This window comes from Trichechus manatus, unplaced genomic scaffold (assembly GCF_000243295.1).
Source record: "Trichechus manatus latirostris isolate Lorelei unplaced genomic scaffold, TriManLat1.0 scaffold00056, whole genome shotgun sequence".
Taxonomy (NCBI): Eukaryota; Metazoa; Chordata; class Mammalia; order Sirenia; family Trichechidae; genus Trichechus; species Trichechus manatus.
In genome coordinates, this window is record NW_004443992.1 from 9,759,161 (window position 1) to 9,773,370 (window position 14,210).

Consider the following 14,210-nt stretch of genomic DNA (forward strand, 5'->3'; position numbering starts at 1 on the left):
TCACAGTTTTTACAATCACAATTTACCGTGTTAACAATCATTACAACTGAATCATATAATCCTATTAGCATCTTCCCCACCCTCTCATCCCAGACCTATCAGGAAAAGAGGAATCTATTCAGTGGGGATCCTCCCTTGTTCCCCTCATTTTGAGTGTAAGCACACCCATGAAAGTGTATAAGTCAGCCACTTCATGCCTTTATCTCCCTCCATTTTAGATAGCCAATTTCTAAATCACCCGTCCCCATTAAACCAGTACTCTGAGGAGACAAACATGTTGCTTGATCTGAAGAATCTTCTATTCTGATTAGAACTCTGAGCATCTGCATCCATAAGCAAAGTCCAGTCCAAAGCACTGAGTTAAGATACCCATTTAAATACCAAGTCCTATGTCATGTCAGGAAATGCAACCTTCAAAACTAGAAAATAAATTATTTGTATAGCTGTGAGTGCATTCCTTATAAAAGTAACCAAAGGCAAACCCTCGTAAAAATTGCAGCAATCTACACCAGCTCACGGTGTCAAATATCTTTCTCTTCATTCAATCAGGTTCTGGTCAACTCATCTATAGCCATCCAAGCTAGGTCAATGTGTATCAGCCATAGGCTCAGGAGTCCACACACCTCTTGGCAGTTTAGACAAGTAATTTATTTCAAAGTAGTTCAGCAAAAATATAAATATAAATAGATGAAGCAAATACAGCAAACTGTTAACAATTATTGAAATACGTGGTGGTGGGTAGATACATGTTCATTGTACTATTTTCTCTCTATTTTTTTTTCTGTACCTTGAAAATGATAATAAAAAGCTTTATTTTTTAGAGCAAGAACATGCCATTTATTTTTCTTTAATTCTGAGTTCTTTATCTCTGACAGCCTCCAAGATCTTCACAACACTCTTATTCAACAAGCACTGGGGACACCCACCACAGGCCAGGCCCACTGTTAGAGGGGGACTCAAGGTAGCAGAAGATGCAGTGGCTGCTGCCTTCAGGGAGTTCACAAAGGGAAACCTCAAACCTTGGTCCCTCCTGATGAAGAAGGCCATGTTCTCATTTAAGTCCTTTCTTGAGGAAGGAGGAATGCAGGGAAGCAGCAGGTAGAGATCTCAATGGAAGATGAGATTTATGAAAATTATAAAGGCAAAGCTGCAAAGCAGAAATTGAGTTTGTGGAAGAGAAGTCATCCCTTTCCCTTCCTCTACTAGCCATAAGATCCTACAAACGGAAGAAAGCAGAAAAAAGAAGTTAACAGCAGCAGAGACCCACCCCTCAGCACGTAATAGTCACAGTACACCCCTACTCCATTGTGTCCCATCTCCCCACCCCGGAACTGCCCTCCAACATTCTTTGAGTTTTGGCAATTTAGTACTTACCTGGAGAGCCTTAGTGTGCCATATTACTGCAGATAAGCCATCATGTGCATTCTTACGGCTTCATAATCTTGGCTTCCTAACCTGAGCCAGAAGATGGGAAGGGCTTGGTTCCTAGCAGCAGTAAATGTGCCTGACTCTAGGAAAAAGAGTTGGTCAGACAACAAATGCATCTATTTATATCCCATAATCTGCCTGGCCAGCAGCATGCTAATAACCAGCTGGGCATGATGGAGAGGCCACAAGCAGACTGCCGGAGTGGGAAGATCCCTGTACTAGTGGCCACAGAAAATAATATACATGAAAGTGCTGCATAAGCCAAAAAGTACTATATAAAGTATCCTTGCTGTTGTAATTTTGAGCTGGTTTCACCACTTACTAGTTGGTGTCCTTGGCCAAGTCAACTTGTGGCCTCTCTGAGCCTTAGTTTTTTCATCTATAAAGTGGAAATAATAACATTTTACCTTTGAAACTCAGATGAGGTAATTTATGCAAAAGTTCTTTGTGAACTGTACAAACATAAAGTATTATTATCATTACTCAAAATTTGCCCTACTTAAAAACAGGAAGACCCAAGTGTTATGTATACTAGGAGAGAAGTCAGTGGGAGGGAATGGGGAATCTATGGCGGCTACCAGCCAGCCATTTACCAGACTCATTTTCTCTTATTTCTGGGCACACAGCTAGACTATATTTCTTAGCTTTTCTTGCAGTTAGTTGTGGCCATGTGACTGAGCCCTAGCCAATGGAATGGCAGTGGGAGTGATGTGCACCACTCGAAGCCAGATCCATAAAAATCTCCCACAGCACTCGTCAGTGCCCTATCCCCCGTGCTGGCTCAATGTAGGCAAACACAACATGGTACCATGTGTTAAAGATAGAGAAGCTGCCAAAGAGAATAAACTTGGGGCCCCGAATCACCAGTGGCATGGAGGGCAGCTACCCACTGATAGGAACATCTATTTGGACTTTATAGGGAAGAAATTAACTTGTGTCATGTTTGGGCCTTTATATTAGGTTGAACCACATGAAATTGCCAATATTGGACTGTTTTTGAAATACAAAAAAGACAATTTGCTGTGGTTCAGTCTAACAGACATTTTGGTTTGTTTCAGCAACTAGTGTAATCTTAATCCACCATTTTAGGGGAAGTCTTTTTAGCAGCCACATTGTCAAAAAAATGCAGGGAAATTAGGATGCCTGAACTCAGGGATCAGAGACTGTAAAATGCCTGCTATAGGTTGAGATTTGGGTGCAAAAATATTTTATTTGCTCCATAAAATGTTGATCCACATAGTTTTAAAAATTTGAATTTATTGCTGATACTTAAAAATCAAAAACATCTTCTTGTCATATAGTCAAAAATGATTTTTTTTTATTTTTTTTGTTTTTTTTTTTTGTCTCTTGACCTTCAAAATCAACGTGGCAAGAAAAAAACCTAACACCAAACCAAACTAGTCAAAACCAAAATAACAAAACCCCTTTAATAAACAAAGAATTAAACTGTGTAGGTCTTAAGAGAAAGACAGAGTGAAATTTACTTATAATTTTGGGATGAGGAGGTTCTTTCTAAAATATAACATGAAACTCAGAAAACAGAAAGGAAAAGATTGATAAATTTGATCACACAAAATTAAAACTCCTGTATGACAAAAATACAGAAAAACAGTCAAACTATAAGGGTATATTTTCTTTAATATATAAATACATTAAACCAATTAATAAGAAAAAGATGATAAACATGCAAACAATAATAGGCAGCTCTAGAAAAAAGGTATATGTATGGTCAATAAACATTAGAAAATCCTGTATCCTATCAAATTGCCAAAATTAATAATAATAATAACATATAGTGTTGGCCAGAGTATAGGAAAACAGATATATATTGTAAATGGGAGTATAACCTGGCAGAAACTTGTTGCAGGGCATTTTGATAATAGCTATTAAAAATAAAAAATGCTAACCAAGCAGTGATAATGTATGAATATAGTAACAAGTCACTAACATAGGTACAAGGATGTTCATTATAAAATTGTTCATAATTGTAAAAACAACAGCCAAAATCCAGAAACAACCACAATATCCATAAATAAGGGCTAGTAAATGATATGAAAATAAATAATAGTATGTCCAAAAATGTCACCATTAAAAAGTAACATGCTAGAGCTATAGATAGAAATGCAGAAATATCTCCAAAGATATACTATTTAGTAGAAGAAATAAAATGCAAAATAGTGTGAAACGATTTGTGTAAAATTTTTTAAAGAATATGTATTTTTTCTTTTCTTCTTCCTGGACCCATATACAACACTTTGGGGATCAGAGAGTGGGAAGGGAGATTTTGCTTTTCATTCCTTTCTGTATTGTCTCATTTTTTAAAAACTTGGGCTTGTCTTGTTTTTCACATGTATTATTTTTATTTAAAAAAATTGTAAACCAAATGAAGCTATAGACAAAAGCTACAACATATGTTTTATCTAGAGCTATATAATATTGTCTATTTGCTTTGTTGTTGTTTTTGTTAGTTTGTTTCCCTACAGAGATTGTGAGGGGTATATGTTTTTGTTAGCTTTGTGGATTCACCAATGTAATCACCAAGACTTTTCTAGTAAGGAACGTAGAGGGAAATGTAACATATGAGTGAACAGATTATTTGAGACTCATGACCCTCCCATAGCCCCAAATCACTATTCTTTGTACTTCAGCCTGAGAAATCACCCCATGATTTTGAAGCTATTAAGGTCTCATCCTCCTTTTATAGCAGAGGAACTAGAATCACAGAAGAGTCATGATGTCAGAATTATGCCTTCAGCTTCCACCTGTTTAATATATTAGAAAAACATAATTTTTGTGAAATGCTAGATTGAGGGCCAATGATTTATAGTAAGCATGAGTTAATGTAAATGATCTTGTTTGATCTTAAATGATCTGTCATGATCTGAAAGAAAACAGAAATAGATATTAAGATTTTACTATTCATTATCTGCTTGTTCTAGACGAGCTTTTCTCTTTCTTAGATCTTTCCTCCATCTCTCATCAATTCTTGGAACTGTGTTTCCTTTTCTCTTCCCAAATCACAGATGTTTTCCCACCCTGAGAAATCTAGGGGCTGGCTGGCCAGAACATTACTGTAATTGTCTTCTTCTGGAGGAAATCCTTTCTTTAACTGCCAGAAATTTCAGGCTCCAAACTGAAGGAAAAAAATTCTGGCACAGTGCCAGGTAACTGCCTTCTTCTTTTCCTTTTAGCCAAATGCAGGCAACTGACTGGAGCCCAAGGGTAAAACCACAGCCTCCCAATGCTGGAAGGAATGGCCCCTTGGGGCTCTTGGTAGGTTGAGGCCAGGCATTCCTCCTCCTTATGGACAGGACCTCATTTAAACCACAGCCTGGCCTAATATTAATGCCTTCCAAAAGGAGAAATCATATAAACTCTGTTTATCACACATCCCAGTGTTAAAAACAGTATCATGAAATCTTTCATCTACACCAGAAGTCAGCAAACTTTCTCTGAAAAGGTCAGTAAATATTTTACGCTTTGCAGACTAAATAGTTTTTATCACAACAACTCAGCTTGCCATCGTAGTACAAAAGCAGCCATAGACAATACCTAAACAAATCAGCATAGCTGTGTTCCAATAAAACTTTATTTATGGGCACTGAAATTTGAATTTTCATATAATTGTCAGCTGTCATGAAATATTATTCTTCATTTGTTTTTTTTCTAACCATTTAAAAATGTAAAACCAATTCTTAGTTTGTTGTGGGCCATACAAAAATGGGCACTGGGCAGTAGTTTCTTGACCCCTGATCTAAACCATTGGTTTTCACACTATGCTCTGCCAAGCCCTAGAGTCTCTCCAAGCCCTCTGAGGAGAGAGAGAGCAGACTAGGCTAGGGAACCCCCACCCAGTCTTTTATTGCAGTCACTCCTCTTTTATCTATGTTATATATCAGGCTTCCGGGTTTTGTTTTGTTTAAAGGAAGGACTCCATCCCAGTGAGTCGATTCTGACTCATAGTGACATTATAGATCAGAGTAGAACTGCCCCACAGGGTTTCCAAGGCTGTAATCTTTATGGAAGCAGACTGTCACATCTTTCTCCTATGGAGCATTCAAACTGCTGACCTCTTGGATAACAGTGGAGCCCAAGTGCTTAACCACTGAGCCACCAGGGCTCCTGAGAACTCCATAAGCAAAAAATTTAAAAGTCACTGGTCTAAACAGAAGGCCTTCTTTTGCAACTCCAGCCTGTTTTCTTTTAGTCTCCCCTCATTAGAGATGGAGAATTATTTGTTATCTAGTTCATTCTAGCAGTCTTTTAAGAAAGTTATTAAATAATCAACAATTAAATCTGTGTGTGTGTGTGTGTGTGTGTGTGTGTGTGTGTGTGTGTGTGTCAAACTCTGGTTTTTTGGAATAGGGAAAATAGGCAACAGGAATCATACTGGGTGCTACAATTCAGTCTTAAATAAGCCTTTTTCCTTCACATACTTCATGAGTCTGTCATATTTTTCCAACTCTTTAATTTGTATTTGTGATCTTTCTCTTCAAGTTCTCAAAGTCCTACAAAATTCCACAAAATGAAATAGTACATCAGAGGGAAAAGCACGTTTCTGTGTATCCCAGCATCACGCTTGCTCTTTTCTCTATTATTCAGAGTGGCCAGCAGCACCAAATTGTGATAGAGCAGACAGACAAATGGCAAAGCCAAGGAGACTGCACTTGGAGTATGGTCTGAGGGCTAAGAGAGTCCCTAAGTGGAAAAATCAGTCCTGAGGTCTGAATCAGAAAAATCTTGAATGTGCAGGAAACAAAGTGGGAAGTATGTGAGGGCAAGTAATTCAGGATAGATGCCACGAGCAACACAAGAGTATATTGGACCATCTCCCTTGCCTCCTTCTAAAAACCTTTAATACACAAATAATCAAATAATACACATTCATAATACATACATCCTATGCATATATCCTGTGTCTATGCATGTGTATGTGCGTGTGCTAAAAGACAATTAAAATTACCCATAATCATACTTCTCAGAAATAATCACTGTTAAAAATTTGGTGTATATCCTTCCAGAAGTTTTTTCTGTGAACCTACATATGTATAAAATTTATATACTCAGTATTGCCACTTGGATGTCTCATGTTGTTGTTATTGTTAGGTGCTGTCTGAGTGGGTTCCGACTCACAGCAACTCTATGTACAACAGAATGAAACACTGCCTGGTCTTGCGCTATCCTCACAATTGTTGCTATGTTTGAGTCCATTGTTGCAGCCACTGTGTCAATCCCTCTCTGAGCGTCTCCCTCTTTTTAGTTTTACCAAGCATGATGTCCTTCTCCAGAACTGGTCCTTCCTGATAAGACGTCCAAAGTATGTGAGACGAAGTTTCACCATCCCGCTTCTAAGGAGCATTCTGGTTGTACTTCTTCCAAGACAGAATTGTTTGTTCTTCTGGCAGTACATGGTATACAATATTCTTTGCCTACACCATAATTCAAAGGCATCAATTCTTTGGTCTTCCTTATTCATTGTTCAGTTTTCACATGTATATTAGGTGATCGAAAATACCATGGCTTGGGTCAGTCACACTTTAGTCCTCAAAGGGACATCTTTGCTTTTTAACACTTTAAAGATGTCTTTTGCAGCAGATTTGCCCAGTGCAACACTTTGTTTGATTTCTTGGCTGTTGCTTCTGTGAGCATTGATTATAGATCCAAGTAAAATGAAATCCTTGACAACGTCAATATTTTTTCCATTTATCATGATACTGCTTATTGGTGAAATTGTGAGGATTTTGTTTTCTTTATATTGAGGTGCAATCCATACTGAGGTCTGTAGTCTTTTATATTCATCAGTAATGCTTCGAGTCCTCTTCACTTGAAGCAAGGTTGTGTCGTCTGTATATCACAGGTTGTTAATGAGTCTTCCTCCAATCCTGATGCCACATTCTTCTTTATATAGTTCAGCTTCTCAGATTATTTGCTCAGCACACAGATTGAATAAGTATGGTGAAAGGATACAACCCTGACACACAACTTTCCTTATTTTAAACCATGTAATAGTCCCTTATTCTGTTTGAATGATTGTCTTTTGGTCTATATACAGGTTCCACATGAGCACAATTAAGTGTTCTGAAATTCTCATTCTTCATAATGTTATCCATAATTTGTTATGACCCTCACAGCTGAATACCTTTGCATAGTCAGTAAAAGACAGGTAAACATCTTTCTGGTATTCTTTGCTTTCAGCCAAGATCCATCTGATATCAGCAATGATATCCCTCGTTCTACGTCCTCTTGGAATCCAGCTTGAATTTCTGGCAGTTCCCTGTCGATGTACTGCTGCAACCATTTTAAAATTTTCTTCAGGAAAATTTTACTCACGTGTGATATGAATGATCTTGTTTGACAATTGCCACATTCTATTGGATCAGCTTTGTTTGGAATGGGCACAAGTAGGGATCTCTCCCAGCCTGTTGGCCAGGTAGTTCTGGTCTTCCAAATTTCTTGGCATGGAAGAGTGAGCGCTTCCAGGGCTGCATCTGTTTGTTGAAACATCCCAATTGGTATTCCATCAATTCCTGGAGCTTTGTTTTTTACCAATGCCTTCAGTGCAGCTTGGACTTCAATACCATTGGTTCTTGATTATATGCCACCTCCTGCAATGGTTGAACATCGACCAATTCTTTGTGGTACAGTGACTCAGTGTATTCCTTTCATCTTCTTTTGATGCTTCCTGCATTGTTCAATATTTTCCCGTAGAATCCTTCAATGTTGCAACTCAAGGCTTGAATTTTTTCTCAGTTCTTTCAGCTTGAGAAATACCAAATGTGTTCTTCCCTTTTGGTTTTCTAACTCCAGACCTTGCACATTTCATTGTAATACTTTACTTTGTCCTCTCAAACTGCCCTTTGAAATCTTCTGTTCAGCTCTTTTACTTCATCATTTCTTCCATTTGCTTTGGTTATTCTATATTCAAGAGCAAGTTTCAGAGTCTCTTCTGACATCAATTTTGGTCTTTTCTTTCTTTCCTATCTTTTTAATGGCCTCTTGCTTTCTTCATGTACAATATCCTTGATGTCATTCCACAGCTCCTTTGGCCTTTGGTCATTAGTGTTCAATGTGTCAAATCTATTCTTGAGATGGTCTCTAAATTCAGGTGGGATATACTCAAGGTCATACTTTGGCTATCATGTACTTGTTTTAATTTTCTTCAGCTTCAACTTGAACTTGTGTATGAGCAATTGATGGTCTGTTCCACAGCTGGCCCCTGGCCTTGTTCTGAGTGATGATATTGAGCTTCTCTCATCATCTCTTTCCACAGATGTAGTTGATTTGATTCCTGTATATTCCATCTGGTGAGGTCTACCTGTATAGTCGCTGTTCATGTTGTTGAAAAAACGTACTTGCAATTAATAAGTCGTTTGTCTTGCAAAATTCCATCAGGTGATCCCTGGTGTTGTTTCTATCACCAAGGCCATATTTTCCTTCTTTGTTTCCAACTTTCGCATTCCAATTACCAGTAACTATAAATGCATCTTGATGGCATGTTTGATCAATTTCAGATTGCAGAAGTTGGTAAAAATCTTCAATTTCTCCATCTTTGTCATTAGTGGTTGGTGTGTAAATTTGAAAAATAATCATGTTAACTCGTCTTCCTTGAAGGGATATGGATATTATTATATCACTGACAGCATTGTACTTCAGGATAGATCTTGAAATGTTCTTTTTGAGGATGAACGTGATGCCATTCCTTTTCAGTTTGTCATTCCTGGCATATGGCTCCTCTAGCATAGTAGAACATATAATTTTCTGATTCCAAATGGCCAATAACAGTCCATTTCAGCTCACTAATGCCTAGGATATCAATCTTCAAGCATTCCTTTTCATTTTTGACAACTCCCAATTTTCCTATACTCATATTTCATATGTTCTAGGTTCTGATTATTAATGGATGTTTGCAGCTGCTTCTTTTCATTTGGAGTTGTGTCATGTCAGCAAATGAAGGCCCCAGAAGCTTGACTCCATCCACATCTTTACAGCTGACTCTTCTTTCAGGAGGCAGCTCTTCCCCAGTTGTATTTTGACTGCCTTCCAACCTGAGGTGCTCATCTTCTGGCACTATATCAGACAATGTTCTACCGCTATTCATAAGGTTTTTACTGGCCAATTTTTTTAGAATTAGGTTGCCAGGTACTTCTTCCTAGTCTGTCTTAGTCTAGAAGCTCTGCTGAAAGCTGTCCACCATGGGTGATCCTTCTGGTATTTGAAATACCAGTGACATAGTTTCCAGCATCACAGTAACATGCAAGCTGCCACAGCATGACAAATTGACAGACGAGTGGTGGAGATTAGATAATAATTTGTTTTATCATTCTCTCTCTCACACACAGACACTCATTTTATGTACATATACATATTTTTTTCTGAGTGATTTGAGAGTAAGTTGCAGACATCATGCTCCTTCACTGGTAAGTCATGTACTTCCTAAGAACAACAACATTCCTTTAGATAACTACCCTTTAGTCATCAAAGGCAGGAAATTTAACATTTAAACAATTCTATTATTTTTAGATTATATAACAGTATTGTTTAAATGTTAAATTTCCTGACTTTGACAATTAAACCGTAGTTATCTAAGGGAATGTTCTCATTCTTAGGAAGTACATGACTTACCAGTGAAGGAGCATGGTGTCTGCATCTTACTCTCAAATCACTCAGAAAAAAATATGTATATGTATATAAAATGAGTGTGTGTGTGTGAGAGAGAGAGAATGATAAAAAAAAAGAAGGTAAAATGTAAACAATTGGTGAATTTCAGTAAAGGGCATATGTAAAAGCCTCTCTCCCCCAAAGAAATGTTATATGATTATGTTAACTCCCTGCTTATTTTTAATGAGGTGCCATGACACTAAAATGCAAACTCCTCATTAGGACCTAAGGTCACTAGGTGGCACAGATGGTTTGTGCTTGACTGCTAACCTAAAGATTGGAGGTTTGAACCCACCCAGCAGTGCCAGTGAAGAAAGGCCTGGCGATCTGCTTCCATAAAGATTACAGCCAAGAAAACCCTACGGAACAGTTCTACTCTGTAACACATGGTGTCACCATGAGTGAGAATCAAGTCAATGACAGTGGATTTGGTTGGTTTTATTGGGCTTTAGAAAGAACCCCGGTAGTGCAATGGTTAAGTGCTTGGCTGCTAACTGAAAGGTCAATGGTTCGAACCCATCAGTCCCTCCGTGGGAGAAAAGACTTGCCAATCTGCTCCTATAAAGATTACAGCCTACTAATGGCCCACATGAACCACAGTCTTCTCTAACCTGAGACCAGAAGAACTAGATGATGCCCAGCTACCACTACTGACCACTCTGACCAGGATCACAATAGAAGGTCCGGGTTAGAATGGGTAAAATATGTAGAACAAAATTCAAATTCAAAAAAAAAAAAAAGACAAGATTGACTGGTCTAAAAGAAACTGGAGGAACTGTAGAGACTATTGCCCTAAGACAACCTTCTTACTTAAAACTATAGACACTCCCAGAGGCCACCTTTCAGCTAAATAACACACAGCGCTATAAAATAAACAGCAACATCCGTGAAGAATGTACTCCTTAGAACAATTATACAAGCCTAAAAGGGCAACATTTGCCCAAAACCAAAAATGAGAAGACGGTGTGTGTGGGCGGGGGGAACAGGGAAACTAGACTAACGGAAATGAGGAGCCCAGGGAAGAAATGGGGAGAGTGCTGACACATTGTGGGGATTGCAAGCAACATCACGAAACAATTTGTGTAAGAATCATTGGTTAGAAAATTAATTTGCTATGTAAACTTTCACCTAAAGCACAAGAAAATATTAAATAAAATATATTGACTGACCAAAAAGAAAAAAAAATTACAGCCTAGAAAACCCTATGGGGGCAGTTCTGCTCTGTCCTATAGGGTTCTATGAGTTGGAATTGATTCGACAGCACATAACAACAAACTCCCTGAGCTGTGGACCCTGCTTATCTCTCTGGCCTCATCTCCTTTCATTCTGTTCTTTGATCACAGTCTTCCAGCCACATAGTCTTGTTTCTGATCCTGGAACACTATGAGGTCATTCCTGCCTTAAGGCCTTAGGACTTCTGTTTCCCTCTGTCTGAAATACTCTTCCTCCAATTCACAGTGCTGATTCCTCATCACGCAGGTTGCAGTTCATACATTAGCTCCTCAGAGGAGTCTTCCCCAACCACCTTTCTGATATTGCCCCCCAGTCTACCCAAGATTTGTCAGTATCTCAATTATTTATTTACTCGTCCTTGTCTGTCTCCTCCATAGACTTAAATCCCACCTGAGCAGGCTTTATTTCGTCTTGTACATCACCCTATCTCTTGCACCTAATCAGTATGGGAGGACATGCTCAACAAATGGTTTTTTAATAAATGAATGAGCAAATGAGGAAGGAGATTGTGGCCAGAGAGTAATTAGTGAAGAAGTGGAGTGGTGACGAAGAGGTCGGGGTGTAAAAGTGGGTGTGAGTCCCTGAACTGCAGTGAGGTGACTCCCTCAATGATGAATGAAGAAAGGTGATGTCTATGAAGACTGAAGCAATGATGTTGCATAGGAAGAAAATACAGTTTCTATTGTTTCCCTATTTCTCTCAGAAGCTGGGAAAGGAGCTGCCAGGGATTAAGGCACTTGCTACTACTTATCCTTGGAAACCATTAAAACTGCATTTGAATCTTTGCTGCACCCCTAGAGTACAGAAGCTGGAAAACAGCCCAGGAGGGTCAAAATCCTTACTTAGATTCATAAACATGCCTGAAAAAAACAAGAAAAGAAAGAAAAAGAGAAACTGTAGTTATGACCTAACCATAGTCAAGAAATCTCTTTGACTTCCGTTGATTTGGTATTAACGGGGAGACTTTTATCTTTAGAACTTTGTGCTTGTGCTGCCAAGCAGAGGAAAGGAAAATTCAGGAAACTCTGTCTGGATAATCCTCGCCTGCTGGCTGTCCCCAAATTCCGAGTTCCCCTTGAAGGCTCATCCTTCCCACCCTGCCTGGTTCTGAGAGGCCCCGGGCTAGCATGAGAAATCAGTGGGAAAATGTTCCTTTTCAAATCTTCAGCTTCTACCAGACAACAGGGACAGATGAATAAAGCTGCAGGCAAGAACAGGCAGGCCCTTATGTTGCTCATGTGAACATTCTAAAAATTTCCTTGTAAATGCTTAGCCTGGTGTTCTTAGACCAAATGCTGATATGTTCTGCCCTAAGACACAGTTTATAAAATTAAAGGAATCCTTTGCAAGGTTACCTCACCCTTGTGGCCTTTTTATCTCTTATTAGGACCACTTTCAAGGAGAGCTAATTTATTTAAAAGTGCATTTTACAATCTTTCGGCTCTCTCCAAATAATTACGTTTTCTCTTAATTTTTTATAAGATTATTTCAAAATAAATTTTTTATTTTGGAATAATTTTAGACTTACAGAAAAATTACAAAGATAGAACAGAGAGTTCCTGGATGCCCCTCACCCAGCTTCCTCCATTGTTAATATGTTACATTACCATACTACATTTGTCACAGCTAAGGAACAAACATTGGTACCTTACTATTAACTAAACTTCACACTATATTTGGATTTCACTAGTTTTTCCCTAATATCCTTTTCTGTTCCCAAATCCCATCCAGGAAACAACATGACATTTACTCATCATGTCTCTTTAGGCTCCTCTGGGCTGTAACAGTTTCTCAGATTTTCCTTGTTTTTGCTAAACTCGATAGTTTTGAGGAGTACTGGCCAGGTATTCTGTAGAATGCCTCTCAGTTTGAGATTGTCTAATGTTTTTCTCGTAGTTAGGCTGGGTTATGGATTATGGAAAGAATACCTCAGAGGTGAGGTGCCTTTCTTATCACATCATATCATGTGGGGGGGTACATGATACCCACATGACATCACCGGCGATGTTAACCTTTGTCACTTAGTTAAAGTAGTGTTTGCAAGGTTTCTCTGTTGTAAAGTTACTGTTTCTCCCTTTCTGTAATCTATTCTTTGGAAGCAAGACACAAAGTCTAGCCTACCCTCAAGAAGTGGTGGTGGGGGTGGGGGAATTAAGCTCCACTTTCTGGAAGGGGCAGTATCTACATATATTTAATGGAATTTATGCAAGGAAAATTTGTTTCTTCTTCCCCATTCATTCATTTGTATACTTATACCAATAGGGACTCGTATATATATTTCATACTTTGGGTTATAATCCAATACTACGTTATTTATTTTGTTATTCAGATTGTTCCAGCTTTGAGCAAGTGGCCATCTAAGATGCATCAATTGGTCCCAACCACCTTGAGTAAAGGAGAATGAAGAACACCAAACACACAAGGAAAAACTATGAGCCCAAGAGAGAGAAAGGGCCACATAGTTCAGAGACCTCATCAGCCTGAGACCAGAAGAACTGGATGGTGCCTGGCTACCACCAATGACTGTCCAGAGAGGGAACACAACAGAGAGTCCCTGATGGAGTGGGGGAAGGGTGGGATGCAGAACTCAAATTCTGGTAAAAAAAGCCAGACTAAAGGGTCTGAGACTGGAGGAACCCTGGAAAGCATGACCCCTGGACTCTGTCAACTCAGAACTAAAAAAATTCTCAAGGCCAACTCTTCAGACAAAGATTGAACTGGACCGTGGAACATAAAAGATACTTATGAAGGGTGTGCTTCTCAGCTCAAGTAGATACATGAGACTAAATGGGAAGCTCCTGAGCAGAGGTGAGATGAGACCGCAGAGAGGGTTAGGAGCTGGTTGAATGGACACAGGAAATCAGGGATGGAAAGGAGGAGTGTGCTGTCAC